Here is a 24097-nt window from a genome sequence, read left to right as displayed (position 1 = left end):
AGATATGGAGGAAGAAGGAAGTACAGTCAGCACAATGTACTGAGACACAGCACAGCACAGACATATCAGACTCAGGGGGAGCTGAAAGTGTAAACCTTCAGTGTCCTGAATCTCATACGAAAGTTCCTTAAAGGGAAGTCACGTATATACGCGAGTTCGACATTGCAAAGTCGCGTATATGTCAGTCTGAGGAAAAGCAGTGGGGACAGGATCAGAAAAAGGATCTGATATGATTCAGTCTGTTATTTGCTCTATTGGTTACAGTCTGCTGAGGATGTGTGAAAATGTTTTTGTTACTTGTATGATGTCTAGAAGTGTTTTTGATCCTAACTTGAGGATGATGATGCTTATTGCTGATATATGCATGATCAGATCTAACAGATGACACTGGTTGAGGGGGAGCATATGCCTTTAGTAATTCATTGTTGGCATTATGGTTAATAATCCTTGGTGATGATTCTTATATGGCTAAATGATATATCTTGCTATGATGATAAACTCTCATATGACTCTTGGGGTTACATAGTTAATGATCAGATCAGATTTATGGTTGATTTCTTGATGATGCATATATGGTGCTTACATGGTGATCTTCATAAGGACAAGGAGAAGTACAAAGCTTGAATACACATCTTCCTCACTTGATGATGAGTCACTTATATACTGCTGTTGTCATATGCATAAAGATCAAACAGTTATGATGCAGGCACTCATATGGATAAGGATTGTTGCTGATGATGATATCAAGAAGTTTTGTCAAAAGAGTTGAGCTCAAGATACATAGTGCTGATACATGGATGACTACTCAAAGTTGCTTTGTTGGAGACATGGTGATGAGTTCATATGATGATAGGTTGATACTTACATATGTTGATTGGTGCAGATGTTCCCAAGTAATGATACTTGGATCATGAAGATCTTGACGTTGATGTAATGGCTATGGTGGTTTCACATGTAATGTGAATGATTTCATGATGATGTTTAAAAGGAGAAGTTGACATCTATGTTCAGACATACCTTGCTGCAGGACATTTACAGGTTGTTGATATGAAAATGGTTGTACGCGAGTTTCATAAGGCCTATCCGCGTATATACGCTTGTTTATGTGGATACAGACGCGTATATTGATTTTTGAAGGAAATCAGCAGGAACAGATGTTGGTTGCAGAAAGTCTGATATGGGTCTGACAGAGATCATCTGGCACAGGTTCAGGGGGAGCAGATAATCTTCCAATGATGCATTGTTGGCATTATCTTAAAGCCTTTGGTTCTAGTTCACATTTGTTGTTGATTCAGGTGGAACAAAGGCGAAAGGAGAACAGAAGGATCTCTTGGTTGCTGATCTGAATGGTGATTATCAGATGCTATTGGTGACATTCATAAGTCTTACTTTAGATATTTTGTCTCTATGTCATATATCTCTTTTATGGTATCTCTTTCATGGTGTCAAGGTCATGTAACGGCCTATTTTGGTTTCCCCACTATGCCTGGGATGATTGATGCAATATGATTGGTTGTCATATGTAAAATTTTGATGTATCCCCACTTGGTTGGGTGGATGAGTCAATTTTTGTATATCCTCACTTAGTTGAGAGATGGATGTATGTATGAGTCTTTGATGATAGGAAGGTCTTTTATGATGTATAGAGTCATGTTCTTCTTGAAGAACATCTTTTGCAGATCTTGCCTACAGTCAGGAAGAGCATGAACAACACACTTCAGCGGTACAGAGATTCAGCATGTACTCAGAGGGAGCATGGACAGATTGGTACACTTTGGCATGCACAAAGGGGGAGCACATTTGGAGATTGCAGCAGGCACTCAGGGGGAGTATGGACAACAGAAGGTATACCAAGGAAGAGAATATCTTGGTCCACCCTTTGCCCTTGATGTCAAAGGGGGAGAGTGATTTGGTGTTGTTGCCATCAAGTCCAAAGGGGGAGATTGTTGGCATTATGATGCATATGTTGTACTTGATGGCAACCCTCTCATAGAAGAATATCTCACTTATGTATAACTGGATGAATCTTCAGAAGAGATGTCAGATGTGACTGATGGAGGACAGCTCAAAGGAATCAGATGATAATTCTAAGTGTAACAAGTTAGCTTTGCCATCAAGTCTAAAGGGGGAGATTGTTGGCATTATGAGACAAGTGTTGTCCTTGATGGCAAATCACACTGATGACAAATCATAGTGCAGAAGGATAGCAGCAAGGAATTGATGATCAGACTATAAGAAGAAGAGAAAGTTGATACACGCAGGTTCATTAAGCTCAAGTCGCGTATACAAGCAGGTTCACTATATACCAAGGCGCGTATACGCAGGCTCTCTATATACCAAGTCACGTGTACAAGCAGGTTGGCTTCAGTAAAAGAGCGTGTATGTGGAAATCTTATCTTTGGTCCACGGCGGTTATTCCTTGGAAGTTGTGCCTATGGTTTTGGACCTTGGTGTCTCGACGGACGTGTTGATCCCTAGTTTTGAAGTTGATGGTATTGGATTTCTATGGTTGTGGCCCTTGGTATTGAACAAGGCCTAAGGCTATATAAGGAGAAGGAAATCATTAGGCAAATGTATCTGAAATGTCTTGAATATCTGATGAAGCATTAGATCCAGTATGCAGGGTTATGGGTTGATGATGCATTGCTTGATCTGAGCTAAAGAGAGATCTCACCGGTTGATGGAGAACTAGATCTAAGGAGAGATCGGGGTCAAATGGTTTGAAATGAACTATCTTTATGATGCTTATTCTAGATCTACATACTGACGCATGTATTGTTCTATAAGTGTTATGAGTATGACTGATGTCTGGTACAGCTGCAAGTTATGAGAAATTACTATAAGTGTTATGAGTATGACTGATGTCTGGTACAGCTGCAAGTTATGAGAAATTATTTTTAGATCTGTACGCGGGTTGTCTTTGGAAAAAGCGCGTATACACGCGGGTTTGATTCATCGAAGTAGCGTATACATTGTAAAGCTTGATATTTGAAGTTGCAGATGGATCTGATGGTTATTACAGAGTTCTGTGTCTGCTCTGTGTTCTAGTGACTGTTGTTAACAGGGTTTCAGTGATTCAGAGTTTGATGATTGTTTTGAGCTTCAATGATAGTTATGGGTCCAGTATGAAAATTGGATGAAAAGTGGCCTTACAGATTATGTGTTGTGCTTCAGTGTATCCAGTCTGAAAATTGATGAAACGTGGTACCTGGAGGAGAGAAGATTGTAGGCAAGCACCTACGTACTAGTATCTAAGCTAGTACAAAAGCTAAAGGAGATCTTTGGAGCATTGTAGCAGGTAGCAGCCTGCGTACTAGTAAATGGATCGGCTAGTACAAGAGCAAAGGGGGTTGTAGCTCCCGTACTGGTATAAGACTGCACCAGTACAAACATTGTAAAAGGATTTTCTTATTAAGAAGAAGATTGAGATGACTCGCAGCAGGTGGTTTTCACCCACATTGGGTTTCCACCTTATATCTTTGTGTTCATGTGTGTGGCTCTTGTGTGATGTTCTGTTCTGTTATTCTGCACCTGGTTACTGTTAATATGCTTAATAATGATCTGATGTATTTACTGAAGACTAAGCTAACTGAATCATAAGATTTCTGGATATACGCAAGTTTCTTTAGACACAGTAGCGTGTACACGCGGGTTCACTTAACTGAAGTAGTGTATATGTTTCTGAGCATTGAAAAAGTTTTATAGTTCTGATAATACTGATTCACCCCCCCCTCTCAGTATTATTTCCAACAGAGACAAGATTGTTTGATAAATAAAATAACTAATGGAAATAAAATAAAATAAATTAAAAAGAATTAATGGAAAAATAAATAAAATAAAACAAAAATATACTCAAGTCAATATATATATATATATATATATATATCCAAAGAAAAATAATCAATAAATAAAACGCGGTCAACAATATAATATGGGGCTCAGGCCCATTAAACAAATAACAAAAATACTAAAAGGAGTTAAGAACGAATAGGATGATAAAATACATAAAAACCACGAAGGATCAAGAAAATAAACTCTAATGAAGAATAAATCAACAACAAATACTATAAAAAGGATGTCAATACCTACATAGATTTAAAAAAATAAAAATAAAAAAAAATACGTTTACTAATATTCCAACCATCATCTCTATTCAAATTATTGGGTCTTTTTTCAATTTCTAGGGCCTCCCTGAATTTACGATGATGAAAATGACTAACCTTAGCAATGACTTGGGCCTTCTTAATGTAGATGTGATGCTTAGATTTATCTGCATGCTCCACCAAAGCAGAGGAGTGGGTCCTGCCATGCTTGATGTCAAAAGCATGCTCACGAATTCTTTGATTAACCGAGCGACCATTCTCACCAATGTAGGGAGTCCCACAAGAGCATGGGATAATGTAAAGACCCTTCATATTCTTGGGGTCCACTGGGTCTTTTACAGATCTAAGGGAGCTCTGTATGGTATTTAAAGGCCAAAAGGTTGAAGCCACCTTATGCTTTCTTAGGATCCTTGTAATCTTGTCAGTGATCCCTTGGATAAAAGGAAGATGAGCAACATAAATTGATCCTTGGTATATTTCTTAGCACTAGGACCCTTTTCAGCTCTGAGGAAAGCCTTAGTAAATTGGTGTCTACTATACCCATTATTAAAGAAAACACTCAGGAGATGTGCTTTCTCTTCCTTGAGATGGTTCTCATAAAAAACTCTTAAAGCTCTAGTTGCTAAGGTGTTGAGAACACCAATCCTTTGAGTAGGAAAATGACGAGAATTAGCATGAAGATATTGTTCCGTATGAGTTTTCTTACGATATACCTAATGAGAGAAAGATCCATTATCATTCCTTGAGAGGAGGACGTCAAGGAAGGGAAGACTACCATTACATTCAAATTCCATGGTGAACTTTGTAGAACTAGATTGATTGTTTAGATGGAAGAAAAATAGTTCCAACTTTTCTTTACCATGGGATCAAATGACAAAAGTGTCATCCAAAAACCTCTTCTGCAACTTAGGCAGAAGACGAGAAGAGGCTAAGGCCTTTGATTCAAAATCATCCATGAATAGATTAGCTACCACAGGGGAGAGGGGGGAACCCATGGTGACACCGCAAGTTTGCTCAAAGAATTCCCCATCGAATGAGAAAAAGTAGAAGTAAGACAAATACCAACTAAATAATCCGTATCAGGATCTATGATGGGCTTGATGACTTCGATGGCCTCGTTGATAGGGATATTAGTGTAGAGAGAGACCACATCGAAGCTCACAATGTTGTCATCTGGATCAAGCTTGAAACTCTTTAACTCATTAACAAATGATGCAGAGTCCTTGACGAAGGATTTTGTATGGCTAACAAGGGGCTTAAGCTTCTGGGCTAAATATTTAGCAAGAAGATAAGTTGGCCCTCCTATCATGTTGACAATGGGTCTCAGAGGATACCCTTCTTTATGAATCTTTGGCAGACCATAGATTCTAGGGGTAAGAGGGCAACTTTCAATAAGCTTATGACTGAATGAGTTGACCGAGCTACTAGCCTTTATAGAAAGAGCCACACTTTTGGAAATCTTCTTCAGAGGATCTGTGTTGAGTTTCCTGTAGCTCCTGCTATTATGGAGGTGGTCCAACATCTTTCGATGGTAATCATCTTTATCAAGAATAATGACAACACCACCTTTGTCGGCTTTGAGAACGACAATATTCTTATTATCGTTTAATGATTTGAGAGCATCACACTTAGGTTTGCTGATGTTATTCTTGGGGGGCTTTGCCTTTCTAAGGACAACCGCATAGTCTTGACGAATGATATCTTTAGTGACATTCGGTAAGTCTCTTATACCATATTCGATGTCACAAATGATATCGTCGACCGGGATCTTTCTAGGAGAAAGATAAAAATTTAAACCTTTCTCCAAAATACTAAAGACAGGGGGATCAAAAGAAAAATTAGAGAGATTGACAACCCTATTACTAGAAGAGGAAAGAAAAATAGAACAACTAATATTATCCAAACTTAGAGTCTTATTACCAATCCTATTATTATTACAATTATCAGAATTGAAAACAGAGTCACTAACCTCATTAATATTATTATTATTATTACGCCTAGTGATATTATTTTTTTATTATTATCATCCAAACATAAATTATTATTGCTATTCTTAATATTATTATTCCTATGTGAGGTGAAAATATAATCACTATTATTAGTATTACTATCAAACCAATTATTATTATTATTATTATTTAATTGAATATTATTATTAATAGAACCACTTCCACTATTATTGAAACCAACAGAAACCAAAGAAGAATTAACAGACAACGAACCTGAGGGAATCTGACCCGGTGAATACGAGATTGTTCCAGCTTCACCTTCGATGACAGAAGGGTGAGAAACACTGTCAGCCCAATATTGGAGAGTAGAGATTTGATTAGAATTATTTTTGCTTCTAAAAGGATGACGAAAGAAACTAGACTCATTAGGCCGCAAGATGAATTTCTATGAGAGCTTACTGAAATTTTTGGACTGCTTTACTTTCCATATTTCTTCCAGACAAGAAGATTTCAGAGCTGAGCATGCTTCGACCCTTGACCAAAAGGGAGCGGAGATCTGATTTGAAAGTTCCAAATGGAGAGACAACAAATTACGAGAAAAGAAATCTAAAACCTTTCTCACCATGCCAATCTCTAAACGAACCAATGCCATGTTAGCATTAAGAAAAATATGACAACCACTAGAATTATTAAGAGGGTGCTTAATCTGAGCGAACGGGGGAACAAGGGAAGAGTCTCTACATCATTTTAGAAAAGGCAGATCTGTCTTCAACTTGGAAACCCTTATGCAAGACCATTCAAAGTGATGAACTTTAATAGCAGCGACTCTTCCATATAGGGTAGTAATTTTTGTATTCGAGCTTCTGTGATCCATAATGAATTAAACAAAGTCTTTCAGTAGAAATCACATGAGATATTTTTTTGGCCGACGCGTTTCGAACCAACAAGTGTGGTTCATCATTAGGACCAGATGAAGAGGCAGACCATGGCAAAGGCTTACATAGAGAGCAATGTAGAGACATAATTTCAAGTAACGACTATATTTGAACAATAATGTTTAAATTATAATATTAATTTATTAATATATTAAAAACAAATATTATTAAGTAATGGCTATATTAGACGGCTAGTTTTTGAAAAATAATATTTAAATTAATTTATTAAAATCAAATATTATTAGTTCTTGGAAAATAATATTTAAATAATGATATTAGTTTATTAATTTATTAAAATATTAATATGTAACGGTTATATTAAACGGCTAGTTTTTGAAAAAAATTTAAATAATGATATTATTTCACTAATTTAATAAAAATATTAATAGGTAACAACTAGTTTTTTTAAAATAATATTTAAATTAATTTATTAAAACCAAATATTACTAGTTCTTGAAAAATAATATTTAAATAATGATATTAGTTTATTAATTTATTAAAATATTAATATGTAACTGCTATATTAAATGGCTAGCTTTTGAAAAATAATATTTAAATAAATTTATTAAAACCAAATATTACTAGTTTTCGAGAAATAATATTTAAACTATGATATTAGTTTATTAAATTATTAAAAACAAATATTAATAAGTAATCGCTATATTAAACAACTAGTTTTTAAAATAAATAAATAAATAATTAAAGTCAAACTTTAAATGAGGGGAGTCAAAAATTATAAAAACGAGTGAAGACCCTAATCGAGACAAGATCATTTGATAAATAAAATAACTAATGGAAATAAAATAAAATAAATTAAAAATAATTAATGGAAAAATAAATAAAATAAAACAAAAATATACACAAGTCAAAATAAATATATATAAATAAATGAATAAAAATAAAATATAAATAAATAAATAAATAAAAAAACAGAAACACACACACACACACACACATATATATATATCCAAAGAAAAATAATCAATAAATAAAATGCAGTCAACAATATAATATGGGGCTCAGGCCCATTAAACAAATAACAAAAATACTAAAAGGAGTTAAGAACGAATAGGATGATAAAATACATTAAAACACGAAGGATCAAGAAAATAAACTCTAATGAAGAATAAATCAACAACAAATACTATAAAAAGGATGTCAATACCTACATAGATTTAGAAAAAAAAAAAAAAAACCTATGACGACAAGACAAGGACTTAACTTCTCCTAATATCCCAACCATCATCTCTATTCAAATTATTGGGTCTTTCTTCAATTTATAGGGCCTCCCTCAATTTACGATGATGAAAATGACTAACCTTAGCAATGAATTGGGCCTCCTCAATGCAGATGTGATGCTTAGATTTATCTGCATGCTCCACCAAAGCAGAGGAGCGGGTCCTGCCATGCTTGATGTCAGCAGTGTAGTGTCCTACTCTAGTTGATTGACAATGATATGAGATTAACATTTATTTAGCCCTAAGGCCCACACTTTATTACTTGAGGACCTCAGGTTGAGGATCCAAACACATGACTCTATTATTATTGGTTGTGATATTAGTGGTTGTGATGTTTATGTATGATCTCCATTGATATTATGATGAAGATAACATTAATGGTTATGCATGTTCTCTATTGATATTATGATGATTGTGGCATAAATGGTTATGTTTGTTATCTATTTGATGTTATGATGTTGATAGCTTTGATGGATATGTATGCTTCCATTGATGTTATGATGATGATAGCCATGATGGATGTGTCCCCTATGTTACCTACTTGCATTAGTTTTGGTTCACAATGAACAATGATGTGAATGACCAAGTGATGGTAATGATGCTATTATGATGATGACTAACATTGAGAAACCTTGTTACTGATTATTATTGAGTATGGCAGGAAACCACCAGAGGCACTCGCACATGACGAGTTGACAACACTTGGTTTGATGAAAATTTATATTATTTTATCTTTGAAATTCTAAGTTGATTTTGAAACCTGCTATATATGGCTATCTATATTCTAATGATATGTTAGTGGTTGCAGACACATATTAGATGCTTGGCTGAATGACTCACATACAGGTGATGGGGTTGTACAATTGGATGGAATTGCATGGGAGGGGTGGGACAATGTCCTTGATCTCACCCACTAGCACTCCCGCTGTGACTTGGGCTGGAAAGGTTGAAACACCTTTGTCTTGAAGATCTCGATGTCATGAGGGCAGGTCCCAAAGTTGGGTTGCTCATGAGGATTTTACCGGGGGGCGTGCATCAAGGCGGATTCCTTCATCCTCGACACCATTAGTATCACTATAGCAGGCAACATAAGAGATGATAGTGGTCTCTGTCATTGCACCTATACCTTCCCCTTGTAGCCATTGAATGCTTGAAGGGCAAGTGGCATGGCACCCTTGGAACTTCAAAGGAATTTCTTGAAGGGAGCGACCAACTTGGCACCCTTGGCATCACAAATAAACTGTTAGGCGTGGCACCCTTGGAACTTCAAGGGAAGTTCCTGAAGGGCACAACCAAACATGACACCCTTGGAATCATTAAAAATAAATAAATTAATAAATATAATCAAGAAATGAAAACCAGGTAAATTCACATCAAGCGTAAATGATGTTAGAAATCGAGGTAATTAAATCAATAATAAAACTTGGGTTAAGAGGATCATAGGAAGAAATAAAATATTTTACCTTAAAAAATCTACCCTTCCCATGTTGGAAAATATTAGGTAGATAATTTAGTTTAATTAGGTAAAGGGGAAAGAGGGACATAAATGTAAGGATAAATATTAATCCTAAAATAGTTAAACCTAATTAAGAGAAGAGGATGGTGTATTAAAATAAGATTAATAAATTATATTTTAGAGAAATATAGAGAACCTCCATGTGGCAACAACCAACATAAGAATATCCATCTAAGAGATAACTTGAGTTAAATTAGGGAGTAGATAGGGGATCAAATCTTGAATCGTCAATTGAATTTAGTAATGAACACAAATTAAGGAGTAAAAAAGGGGATCAAGAGACAACTAGGAGAAGAAATGGGAATAGTGTTGAGGCGAGGAAAAATATTATTTTTAAATTAAAATTTATGTAAATAATCTTGGAGATCCTTGATGAGAGAATGACACACGGGTGGGTGAATAATCAAACTATTGAATTATCAAAAATAATTAACTATGCATGAAATTCCAAGTGTTACCTATGAAGACTCCTATAAAAGAAGGGGAAAGCCATGGGAGAAGGGACTTTTTGGACCCTAATGTTGGATGGATGAGACTATGCCAGAGTAGTGACTACAAGCTATAGTGAGTTTGGTGAGGTAGAGGACTTTAGAGAGGGGACTCTTGAGCAAAGGAGTGCTCTCCTATACCAGCAAATTACATTCCTCCATTGTACAACCCCATTGCAGCTCGGGGGTCCGCGGGGAAGGAGAGTGCCCAAGGAGTAGGCTGGGAGGTCAATCGGTGGGTCATTACATTCGGATTAAGCACGTCAACATTCACACTTGGAGGCGACCGAAAACGAAGGAAGGCAAATAACGACAAGTGAAGTTTGAATCTCGTCTCTGGTGAATGGTACCTATGTTGTTATAGTATTCTTTTGTATGACTTCATTATGGTTTTAGTTAACAATATGTAAATCTAATGATATGTTCAATAAAGAGAATTTCTGGAAAGTTTTATATATTGCTTAAATGAATTTTAAATTCCCAATGCTATTTTTATTATGGATGTATTTTGGTATTTAAAAAAAAAATTTAAAAAAATTTATAGGGTTGGTCCCTACAAGCAGCATGCTCATGAATCCTTTGATTAATTGAGTGACCAATCTCACCAATGTAGGGAGTCCGACAAGAGCATGGGATAACATAAACACCCTTCATATTCTTGGGGTCCGCTTGGGTCTTTTACAAATCTAAGGGAGCTCTGTATGGTATTTAAAGGCCGAAAGGTTGAAGCCACCTTATGCTTTCTTAGGATCCTTTCAATCTTGTCAGTGGTCCCTTGGATAAAAGGAAGATGAACAACATAAAATTGATCCTTGGTATCTTTCTTAGCACTAGGACCTTTTTCAGCTCTGAGGAAAGCCTTAGTACATTGGTGTTTACTATACCCATTATTAAAGAAAACACTTAGGAGATGTGCTTTCTCTTCCTTGAGATGGTTCTCATCAGAAACTCTTAAAGCTCTAGTTGCTAAGGTGTTGAGAACACCAAGATTTTGAGCTGGGAAATGATGAGAATTAGCATGAAGATATTGTTCCGTATGAGTTTTCTCATGATATACCTGATGAGAGAAAGATCCATTATCATTCCTTGAGAGGAGGATGTCAAGGGAGGGAAGACTACCATTACATTCAAATTCCATGGTGAACTTTATAGAACTAGATTGATTGTTTAGATGGAAGAAAAATAGTTCCAACTTTTCTTTACCATGGGACCAGATGACAAAAGTGTCATCCACAAACCTCTTCCACAACTTAGGCAGAAGACAGGAAGAGGCTAAAGCCTTTGATTCAAAATACTCCATGAATAGATTAGCTACCACAGGGGAGAGGGGGGAACCCATGGCGACACCGCAAGTTTTCTCATAGAATTCCCCATCGAATGAAAATAAAGTAGAAGTAAGACAAATACCAATTAAATAAGCCGTATCAGGATCTATGATGTGCTTGATGAATTTGATGGCCTCGTTGATAGGGATATTAGTGTAGAGAGAGACCACATCAAAGCTCACAATCTTGTCATCTTGATCAAGCTTGAAGCTCTTTAACTCATTAACAAACGATGCTGAGTCCTCAACGAAGGATTTTGTATGGCTAACAAGGGGCTTAATCTTCTGGGCTAAATATTTAGAAAGAAGATAAGTTGGCCCTCCTATCGTGTTGACAATGGGTCTCGGAGGAGCCCCTTCCTTATGAATCTTTGGTAGACCATACATTCTAAGGGTAAGAGGGCAACTTTCAATAAGATTATGACTGAATGAGCTGACCGAGCTACTAGCATTTATAGCAAGAGCCACACTTTTGGAAATCTTCTTCAGAGGATCTGTGTTGAGTTTCTTGTAGCTCCTGCTATTATGGAGGTGGTCCAACATCTTTCAACGGTAATCATTTTTATCAAGAATAACCACAGCACCACCTTTGTCGACTTTGAGAGCAACAATATTCTTATTATCGTTTAACGATTTGAGAGCATCAAACTTAGGTTTGCTGATGTTATTCTTGGGGGGCTTTGCATTTCTAAGGACAACCGCACAGTCTTGATGAATGATATCTTTAGTGACGTCCGGTAAGTCTCTAATACCATATTCGATGTCACAGATGATATCGTCGACCGGGATCTTTCTAGGAGTAAGATAAAAATTTAAACCTTTCTCCAAAAGACTAAAGACAAGGGGAGCAAAAGAAAAGCTAGAGAGATTGACAACCCTATTACTAGAAGAGGAAAGAAAAACAGAACAACCAATATTATCCAAACTTAGAGTCTTATTACCAATCCTATTATTATTACAATTATCAGAATTGAAACAGAGTCACTAACCTCATTAATATTATTATTATTATTACGCCCAGTGATATTATTATTATTATTATCCAAACATAAATTATTATTTCTATTCTTAATATTATTATTCCTATTGAGGTGAAAATATAATCACTATTATTAGTATTACTATCAAACCAATTATTATTATTATTATTATTTAATTGAATGTTATTATTAATAAAAGCACTTCCACTATTATTGAAACCAACAGAAACCAAAGAAGAATTAACAGACAACGAACTTGAGGGAATCTTATCTTGTGAATACGAGATTGTTCTAGCTTCACCTTCGATAGTAGAAGGGTGAGAAACACCATCAACCCAATATCAGAGAGCAGAGATTTGACTAGAATTAATTCTGCTTCTAGAAAGACGACGAAAGCAACTAGACTCATTAGGCTGTGAGATGAATTTCTCCAAGAGCTTACTGAACTTCTTGGACTGCTTTACTTTCCATATTTCTTCTAGACGAGAATATTTCAGAGCCGAGCATGCTTTGACCCTTGACCAAAGGGGAGCAGAGATCTGATTTGAAAGTTCCAAATGGAGAGACAACAAATTACGAGAAAAGAAATCCAAAACCTTTCTCACTTTGCCAATCTCCAAACGAATCAATGCCATGCTAGCATTAAGAAAATTACGACAACCACTAGAATTATTAAGAGGGTGCTTAATCTGAGCAAATGGAGGAACAAGGGAAGAGTCTCTACATTGTTTTAGAAAAGCTAGATCTGTCTTCAACTTGGAAACCCTTACGCAAGACCGTTCAAAGTGATGAACTTTAATAGCAGTGGCCCTTCCGTATAGGGTAGTAATTTCTGTATTCAAGCTTCTGTGATCCATAATGAATTAAACAAAGTCTTTCGGTAGAAATCACATGAGAGAATTTTTTGGCCGACGCGTTTCGAACCAACAAGTGTGGTTCATCATCAAGACCAGATGAAGAGGCAGACCATGGCAAAGGCTTAAATAGAAAGAAATGTGGATACATAATTTCAAGTAATGGCTATATTTGAACAATAATGTTTAAATTATATATTAATTTATTAATATATTAAAAACAACTGTTATTAAGTAACTGTTATATTAAACGGCTAGTTTTTGAAAAAAATATTTAAATAATGATATTATTTCATTAATTTATTTAAACTATTAATAGTTAACGACTATATTAAATGGCTATATTAAACGACTAGTTTTTGAAAAATAATATGTAAATTAATTTATTAAAATCAAATATTACTAGTTCTTGAAAAATAATATTTAAATAATGATATTAGTTTATTAAAATATTAATATGTAACGGTTATATTAAACGGCTAGTTTTTGAAAAAGTATTTAAATAATGATATTATTTCATTAATTTAATAAAAATATTAATAGGTAACGACTATATTAAACGGTAGTTTTTGAAAAATAATATTTAAATTAATTTATTAAAACCAAATATTATTAGTTCTTGAAAAATAATATTTAAATAATTATCTTAGTTTATTAATTGATTAAAATATTAATATGTAATGGCTATATTAAATGGCTAGTTTTTGAAAAACAATATTTAAATTAATTTATTAAAACCAAATATTACTAGTTTTTGAAAAAATATATTTAAACCATGATATTAGTTTATTAAATTATTAAAAACAAATATTAATAAGTAATGCTATATTAAACAACTAGTTTTTAAAATAAATAAATAAATAATCAAAGTCAAACTTTAAAGGAGGGGAGTCAAAAATTATAAAAACAAGTGAAGACCCTAATCGAGACAAGATCATTTGATAAAATAAAATAACTAGTGGAAATAAAATAAAATAAATTAAAAATAATTAATAGAAAAATAAATAAAATAAAACAAAAGCATACACAAGTCAATATATATATATATATATATATATATATATATATATATATATATATATATATATATATATAATAAATAAATAAATGTAAATAAAATAAAAAAAAGAAAAAAAAAGAAAAAAAAGAAAAGAAAAATAATCAATAAATAAAACACGGTCAACAATATAATATGGGGCTCAAGCCCATTAAACAAATAACAAAAGTACCAAAAGGAGTTAAGAACGAATAGGATGATAAAATACATAAAAAGCACAAAGGATCAAGAAAATAAACTCTAATGAAGAATTAATTAACAACAAATACTATAAAAAGGATGTCAATACCTACATTAATAAAAAAAAGAAAAAAAAGTTAAAAAAACAACTAGGAGGACAAGATAGGGACCCAACTTCTACTAATATTCCAACCATTATCTCTATTCAAATTATTGTGTCTTTTTTCAATTTCTAGGGCCTCCCTCAATTTACGATGATGAAAATGACTAACCTTAGCAATGACTTGGGCCTCCTCAATGCAGATGCGATGCTTAGATTTATCTGCATGCTCTGCCAAAGCAGAGGAGTGGGTCCTGCCATGCTTGATGTCAGTAGCTTGCTCACGAATCTTTTGATTAATTGAGTGACTAGTCTCACCAATGTAGGGAGTCCCACAAGAGCATGGGATAATGTAAACACCCTTTATATTCTTGGGGTCCACTGGGTCTTTTATAGATCTAAGGGAGCTCTGTATGGTATTTAAAGGCTGAAAGGTTAAAGCCACCTTGTGCTTTCTTAGGATCCTTGCAATCTTGTTAGTGGTCCCTGTTAGAGTCGGTCAAGTAGCCCTTCATCAGCGATCAAAGCTCTTTGCATTTGCATAAGTAGGTGTCTCATCAGTGTCATTTCATTGCATTCCATTAGGCATGCCATAACCCTGATGGAGGAGCTAGTGTCTTTATTCCCCTCTTGGCACTGCTGGATCAAGTTGTTTCAGTCAATAAACTCTTTCAAGGTTCCTTGTCTTGTCGTGAGGTCAAAGTCCTAGGTCTAGGGTTTAGGTCCAATTTGTCTTTGAGGTCATGTCTTTAAAGGTCAATAAATGCCCAGCAGGCCAGAGGGATGACTATCAAAGTTTTTCTTCAAAGATTTCATCTTGTACAGCTAATTTTAACCTTGGATTTAAAAACCCTGTTTTTAAAGACAAGGTCTTTTTTCTCATTTTTGTAAAAAATTGTAAAAATTCAAAAGTTTTCAAAAGACAGCATGCAGCCCTGGTCCCCTTTGCCAAGATTCCTCAGAAGCTATCCCTACAAAAATTTTCAAGAAAAAGCATCAGTTCAACCAATTTCAGGACAAAAGGAAATCATGAAGTCAGCAGAATTTAAATTTTGAAAAAGTGTCAAGTTAAAAACATTAGAAAGAGGGTTTGAGAGAAATTAATTTAAATCAAGCCTATAAAACCCCTCTCTCCCTCCATTTGATCATCATTTGCCTCAAAGCAATAGTGAAGAGCGATTTGGAGAGAAATTGAGCAAAATTTGCAAGCAGAGCCCGCGCGCAACCTGTCAATACTTGCGCGCGACTTGTTGGGCCGGCGCGACCTGTCAGGGGGGTTCATCCAGTTGAAAAAATACACTGGCGCGACCTGTTGGGTGCGTGCGACCTGTCAGCACCTGCGCGCGACCTGTTGGGGTTTCGTCCACAAAAATCGCCTGTAAACTCCCAAACGACCCCAAAATTCTTCAAGATTGCAGGTAGGCCTCTGATCATCAAAGTATTTTACTTGATAAAGAAAAATGAACATGGGAAAGGTGTTTTAATGCCGTCAAATTGAAATGTGAGGTTCATGTATATTTGCTTTAAAAATGTCAAAATGCTTGTAGAACTATGGTTTGTTTTGCTGTTTCAAGGTCATCCCTTTCACTCCTATTCTCCCAAATCATCTTCCTTATCATTTTTATTTAATCTCCCTACCAAAAATACCAAAAGCCCTAAAACCCTACCCCTATTCCTAAAAAATCAATAATATAACCCTAAACTCTACTTCCCATAAAACCTTTGCAATGATAATGATATGATGTTGTATAAGTCATTATTCTTTCCCTTAATTCCCTTTTCATGTATTTTCCCTAATTCCCCTTAGAAGTCTCCCTTCCCTAACATCTCCCTTATGTTATTTGTCCCCTTGAAAGCAGCATTTCAAACAGGGAAAAACAGCAGGTCATTTGAGCAGAAGCAACAGTACATTTCAGCCACTTTGCTCCTGAAACCATGTCAGAAACCGAGACCGACTATGAGCAAAGTGATGACCGTGAGTCAACACCAGAAATTGAGGTACAAAGGAGGCCTCACAGGGGTGGTAAGAGTGGTCACCATCTGAGAGAGGAGCCCACCTCTTTGACCTATTTGCAGGCTTGTCCACTTGCAGTTACATGTTTCCGCTACCTCTCATGTTATGAATTTTGCGAGAGGATCTCTCAAATCCAGCATCACAGGGAATTGGCCCGCTTGTTTGTTTTGCATTTGCATAATGGGCATGTAAATCTTGCAGGGGTGGATTTTATATTGTCATCTGAAAGTATTGCTCAAGCAACAGGAATACCAAATGTGGGAGAAGAGTGGAACAAGCGCAAAGTGTTGGACAGATTTCAGTATGAGCCCTTCATTAAACCTGCCTACATGAGGTCCATAACTGGTATGTTTCCTTTCAAATTTTTGAGGGATGAATATGCTCCCTTGATGAGGCTCATCATGCGCTATTTCACCTGTGAGGGCAGGTTTGCATATTTGTATTCGTACCATATTCGCTTGTTGATGCATTTCACATGAGTACGAATGATGAACATACCATTGTTCATGTGTCGGGATATTGAGAGGATGGTGCCCTTGGTGCAGAGAAGGAGCCCAGCACAGCAACACAGGAGCATTTATCATTATGGTTTGATCCAGCTTGTGGTCATGCATCAGTTGGCTCAGCAGGGTATCCCATGGGAGGATTTTATCTCTCGGGATTTTTTCACAGCATCAACATCATCTCCCCCTGAGGTTGTTCATGAGGAGGGAGGGCCTTCACAGCAGCATGATAGTCCTGAGACCAGACATGTCAGCTCTCCTCCATTGGTCACATATAAGAGAGGCCACAGGGCCTTATTTGCATCAGCTAGGCGAGTATTATCTCCACACCAGGTGGAAGGGGTCTCGCCTTCTTCATCAGCACCACGAGTGTTATCTCCACACCAGGTGGAAGGGGCCTCGTCGCCGACAACAGCACAGGTATCAGAGAGGGGCAAACAGCCCAAGATTGATGAGGGGCCATCAGGTGTTCCAGACATAGAGATTGTTGACCTTGATATCAGTTCTCCTAGCCTAGAGTCAAAGGAGATCATTCAGCACCTAAGAGCTGAAAATGATTCATTGCAGCGAAGATTGGAAGGGGCACAATGGACGATCACATATTTAGACCAGCGCAACAAGCAGTTGGAGGATGAGCACACTCTTGATGAGTTGCGGAGGATTCATGAGGACCGCAACTTGGCTCGAAAGAGACCCGACGATTTGGTACCCGTTGAGCGAGAGGCTATGCTTCTCCGGGTCAATGCTCATTTGGAGAGGTTGCTGGCCAAGGCCAACCAAGATAAGGACTTGCTCAGGAACATGAAAAATCACTATTGGGCCCGAATTCACGTATGCAAGGCGAAATTGAAGGTGATTCAAGGGCGGTTGGCCAAGGCACTAAAACGACGAAAAAGGCCCGATCCCCTCCACATCTTGGCAGAAGCTTCCTTGAAGAAGTATGATATTAAATGACCTCACTACAGCACAAATTTCAAAAAATTTTGAGCATTTTTGGTCACTTATGAATTTTTGGGCAAAAAACAGGTTTTTCTCCCTGACAGGTCGCGCGCCGCGCGCGACCTATTCGATGGGCAACTTCATTTTGGGAAAACTCAACATTTCTAGATTTATCATGCAAAGATACACCTGCTCAGCAATTACCAAGAGATTTCATCAAGTTTTGAGCCTCCAGAAGGTCAAAAAACATGCAAAAATTGACTTTCTGCCACCTTTTTGACAAACAGGAAGCAGTCTTGGGAGATTGCAATTTTGGAGGGGAAAATGGCCACCAAATCCAGAAATTCCACCTGGGTTGGAAAGTAGACATCCAGACCTTTCCAACAAGCCCACTTTTACCTCATTTGGACACATGGAAGTGCCTCAAAAGCAGCTCCAAAGAAGCACGACCTATCAGGATTAAAAGGCATCAATACAGTCTCCTACCTTGCCCCAAAGAACCCCCTGCAAAAACTGTGTCCAATCCCCGCACCCAAAATTGCCTTTCCCCGATTTTCCACCAAAATCCAAAAAATCCCAAAAATCCCAAAACAAACTCTTTTTATCAGTTTACTAGCCTAAAATCAGTGTTTCCTTATTGGTTATCTCGCCCGTTGAAGATCTTTACCGAGATAGATCGGAGAGAGCCCTCTCCTGCCCCGTAGGGCTAGCTACAAGGCTAAGTGGTTTGATGTTGCCTTGAAGTTTGCCTTTCTCAGCCTGAGTTGAAATTTCAAGTCCTAACAGTCCCTTGGATAAAAGGAAGATGAACACCAGAAAATTGATCCTTGGTATCTTTCTTAGCAGTAGGAACTTTTTCAACTCTGAGGAAAGCCTTAGTACATTGGTGTCTACTATACCCATTATTAAAGAAAACACTTAGGAGATGTGCTTTCTCTTCCTTGAGATGGTTCTCATCAGAAAATCTTAAAGCTCTAGTTGCTAAGGTGTTGAGAACACCAAGATTTTGAGCTGGGAAATGATGAGAATTAACATGAAGATATTGTTCCATACGAGTTTTCTTACGATATACCTGATGAGAGAAAGAGCCATTATCATTCCTTGAGAGGAGGACGTCAAGGGAGGTAAGACTACCATTACATTTAAATTCCATGGTGAACTTTATAGAACTAGATTGATTGTTTAGATGGAAGAAAAATAGTTCCAACTTTTCTTTACCGTGGGACCAGATGACAAAAGTGTCATCCAAAAACCTCTTCCACAACTTAGGTAGAATACGAGAAGAGGCTAAGGCCTTTGATTCAAAATCCTCCATGAATAGATTAGCTACCATAGGGGAGAGGGGGAACCCATGGTGACACCGCAAGTTTTCTCATAGAATTCCCCATCGAATGAAAAGAAAGTAGAAGTAAGAAAAATACCAACTAAATAAGCCGTATGAGGATCTATGATGCAATTTTTGCATCGGGGGAGATGAAGACAAAGATACTTGCTGAAGTATAAACACTTGGTGATACCATGTCGAATCTATATGATGGATTTGTCACCGCGCATGAAGCAGTTGTCCGTGTGTGTGGCTTACAATAACAGGGCAAAGACTTTGTTCAAACCCTCAAGAATATACATGCTGACATCTCCCATGTACAAGTGTGGACAATGTGGTACAAAGGGGCCCCGCTTGACTTAGAGAATAAGATGAAGCCACAAGCAGAGTTGGAGAAAGAAAGGTTGTGAATGTTGATCCAGAACTACGAGCAGCTCACCCCATTCATCAGCAACATACAAGCCTCATATGCATAGTTGTACAATGGGTTGGATATCATGTTAAGAACACATAGGATCCCATCAATCGGTTCCCTCATCGATGCTAAACCCAAGAACGAAGTCTGATTGGAGATTGATGAGTACTTGGAGCAGCTAAGATGAGATGCCATTAGAGAAGACTTGGAGCTGAGCACACACAACATGCAGAAGTACATCGGTTGTCCTGTCATGGTTAAGACCATGCTGCGCATGCTTTAGAACGAGTTGGATATAGGTTCCAAGACCATATACCCAAATTCCATGGAGGCAAGAGTTCACTTTCAGAAAGAAACCATTAAACAATTTCGGGACACCATCATACAATACCAAGCTTGACATCAATATGTGACCGAGAGGCACCAAGTGGAAGTTGCTGAGTTGGTCTTTCGCCAAACTTCAGAATCATATGTTTTGTCTTGTTAGGCTGTCTCTATCCTATTTTGTCTTACATGGGTACATGTGGAAAATGTAATATTATTTGTAAATATGTTGTAAGTGAAATTCCAAGTGTCAATATTGGAATATGAAAATTCATTATGTAATGAAATGTGTCATTTAGTGAAGAAGTTGATGACTCATGAGGGAAGTCAAAGAGTCACAAAGGGGAATGTCAAGGGTCACCCAACCCTTTGTTATAAATAGAAAATCATAACTCATAGAACAAGCTTTTTTGGAGCCAAGATTTTGGCTAAGCTTAGGCTTAGGAAGGGCTTGGGAGTATTGTGAAGAGCCTTGGCTTCTCCATAACATAGAGTGAGTATACTTCTTTGGAGGAGAAAATGTTATTTACTATAATGTTCCACTATTGGGGCTAGTGGCCGTCAATGGTGTATGTATGGATGGAACTTTCACTTATAATAATGATATCAGAGCCAACACACTTTCATGCATATGTTTTTAATGTAGTTGGACTATTCTGGTTGCATTGGAAATGCATGTTATTTAACTTACACATATGCTTATGAACTACTTTGTATGCATTTGTATGAATCTTGTTGAATGCGTGTTGTTGGATTAACTCATCACTTTAATTTGTGGACTATTTTTCATTTTAGCTTGTGATGTCATTCCGCTCGTGTGTTCCTTTCAAGTTGCGTACTATTACAGGCTTCTAAGGGGTGCACTTCCTTTTCCCCTACGTGTGTTAGAACCTTCATGCATCACACTTGACTCTCTGTAGGGTCACACACTTTTTCTCACCCAAAGTTATCATACTTTCATCTGCGCACTACCACTCTGAAGGCATTACACTACCACCTACTTCTGGGACTCCTACTCCAAACAGTGTGAGGTCTAGATGTGTTCCTTTCAAGTTGCGTAGTATTACAGGCTTCTAAGGGGCACACTTCCTTTTCCCCTCCGTGTGTTAGAAACTTCATGCATCACACTTGACTCTCTGTATGGTTGTACACTCTCTCTCACCCAAAGTTACCATACTTTCTCTACGCGCTTCTGTAGTTAAGGCATTGCACTACCACCCATTCCTGGGACTCCTACTCCTAACAATGTGCAGTCTAGTTGGGACTTCATATCGGGGATATCCCCTGAATGTTGGCGGGTCCAAAACCATCAACATTTCTAGTGCTATTCATTTTGAAGTGCCAGCGAGCATCTTAGATGACTTATCTAAATATAAATTTAGTGGTGAGGGTGGAACAACCTTGTTCGGGCACACAATTGCTTTTGCTGGCTTCTAAAATAGGCATGATGTCATGTTGGATGATATTTCATGTGGGTTGTTCACCTTCACGTTCGAAGGATGCTCAAAGATATGGTGTCACACATTTCCAACAATCTCTATACACTCTTTTGATTAGTGTTTTAGAGAATTGCATCGTGCTTTCGTTCTTTATGACTGTAAAGCCCTTAATCATTTTTTTTTTTTTAAATTGTGAAAATCACCTGACGAATCCCTTCAAGATTTTCACGATTGTTTTCTTCAATACTGTTTTGAATTTCCTGAAGATGAAGTTGATTGGGAATTCTTGGATGAAAGATTTCAATATCTTGTTCACGTCTCTAAAAATCCACATGAGTTAGAATATTTCGAACCTCTCCCAAAGAATCTTGGTGTTAGAGCTTATAAATATGAGACAGACGAGGTTTCTGTCTCAAGTGACCCTCCATCCCCTTCCCATATGCTCGAAAAATGGATCCTGGATAACCCTCTAGATCTTCAAGTCTTCAAAATCTCCTAAAAGGTCAAAACCAACGCAAAAGGAGGACCTCTTAGAAAGTTGGATTACACTATCGGGACCCAAAAATATGAAGAAATGGCAGAAATGAGGCCTATCAGAGGCTTGAACAGTGAGTGAACAAGAGCCGTCGGATCTGGCCGATCAACGGTCCAGATCCAATCGGAAATAGCAATCCACAGTGGCTATCGGAGGATATCGGAGCACAATCTATGGTTATTGCGATCGCGACATCACAATCAATGATTGCAATGGAGTGATATCACAATCGGCGACCATAATAGAGTGCTACACCGGCCCAGGGCATGAGTGATATGCGATTGTGATTAATCACATTGCGATATCGCAATCGGAGAAACACAATGGAGTAGGGCTTATACCCATATATATATGCAATGCGATCAGCCGGACCTGATAATAAATATAAATGCTATTTGATTTGATTTGAGATCCGTCAAATGATGGATTTCTGTGTATTTCATTTATTAAATGAATTACCTAGGTTGAGGAGAAAGGAAACCACCCGCATTGGGCGGTTAACCCCTTGTACGAAAGGGCCACCCGAAATGAACCACGACCGTTGGATTTGGATTTCCCAGATCAACGGTGGAGATGTGTCCTCGCTACAAAGGCAGACTCGATAAGAGAATAAGATGTGTTAATGAATATCTGAAGTCCAGATGAATAGTGTTTTGGAGGACTTCGCATGTTTTTGCAGCGTTTCTCTATGTTAACGAAAAATGGCTATTTCAGGGATTTGACAAGCCAGATACACTCATCCGTTACCAAATAGGTGGCATCCATCCCCAAGGGCATTTAGCAATGATTCAATGATTAGTAACGCTAAGAAAGGGGATTTGAATGGACCAAAACAGGAAGACAGAGAGCCCGAGAAGGAAGATGAACCAACAATACTGATTTGGCTTAAAAGCCACAGAACGACAGAGACAATGGTTGTTGATGGTTGCTGAGTTGTAGTTGGTTGTTGTTGTTGATTATTGAGGGTTTGCTGCTGAAGGTGAAGCCAAAGCAAGAAGCCAAGGCAAAAAGAGGCAACACAAAAGCAAAAGAGCAGCCAAGGAAGTCACTTGGAAGCTAAGTGAAAAGCCAAGAGGGATGTGAACTGATAGAGGGCAGAAAGAAGCCAGAGCCAAAGAGCCAGAGAACTAGAGCTAGAGCCAAAGAGCCAGAGTCAGAGCCAAGCGCCAGAACCAAGATCCAAAGAGCCAGAGTTAGAGCCAAGAGCCAGAACCAAGATCCAAAGAGCCAGAGTCAGAGCCAAGAGCTAGAACCGAGAGTTAAGAGCCAGAGCAAAGAGCCAGAGCCAAGAGCCAAGAGCCAGAGCTTTAAGAGCTAGGGAATAACATGGTTTCTGAACCCACTATTTTTGTGTAAAAAAGCAAGAGTTAAGCCAAGGGCTTGTAAAAAATACTTAGACCATAATCCTAGAGAGCCTAGTTGAGTTGACCAAAGCTCACGGAGATGTAGCCCAAGAGTTGTGGGTGAACTCCTACTTACATTGCTATTTTTGTGTGATTGTTTATTGTTGCATTGTTTACTGTTATATATATATATATATATATCTATATAATGTTCAAGCACATTTACATATCAGCACAACAACAGAATTTAAGGCATATAATCAATTAAAACAAATATCAGCATAGACCTATGTTTTCAAGCATTTCTTAGTTCCGCATTGGCTAATCAATAAGACTTGGGAAAATTTAAGGCTTTGGAAGTGGGAGAGGTTCTTGTAAGTTAGACAAGAAGCCTAAATGCCCCATTTTCAGATCAGGTGGTATCGGAGCTTAAGATTGATTAACCCCACCTTCAAGGAAGGTTATATCAGAATTCTTGATTGACAAAGCAAAGACTACTTGTCTGAAAGGTGTTTGAACAACAAGAGGTTGATTGTA

Source organism: Pinus tabuliformis, chromosome 6, assembly GCF_031772625.1.
Source record: "Pinus tabuliformis cultivar Carrire ecotype Pingquan chromosome 6, CPIR1, whole genome shotgun sequence".
NCBI lineage: Eukaryota > Viridiplantae > Streptophyta > Pinopsida > Pinales > Pinaceae > Pinus > Pinus tabuliformis.
The sequence above is the reverse complement of the archived record's forward strand: the minus strand, read 5'-3'. Positions refer to the sequence as shown.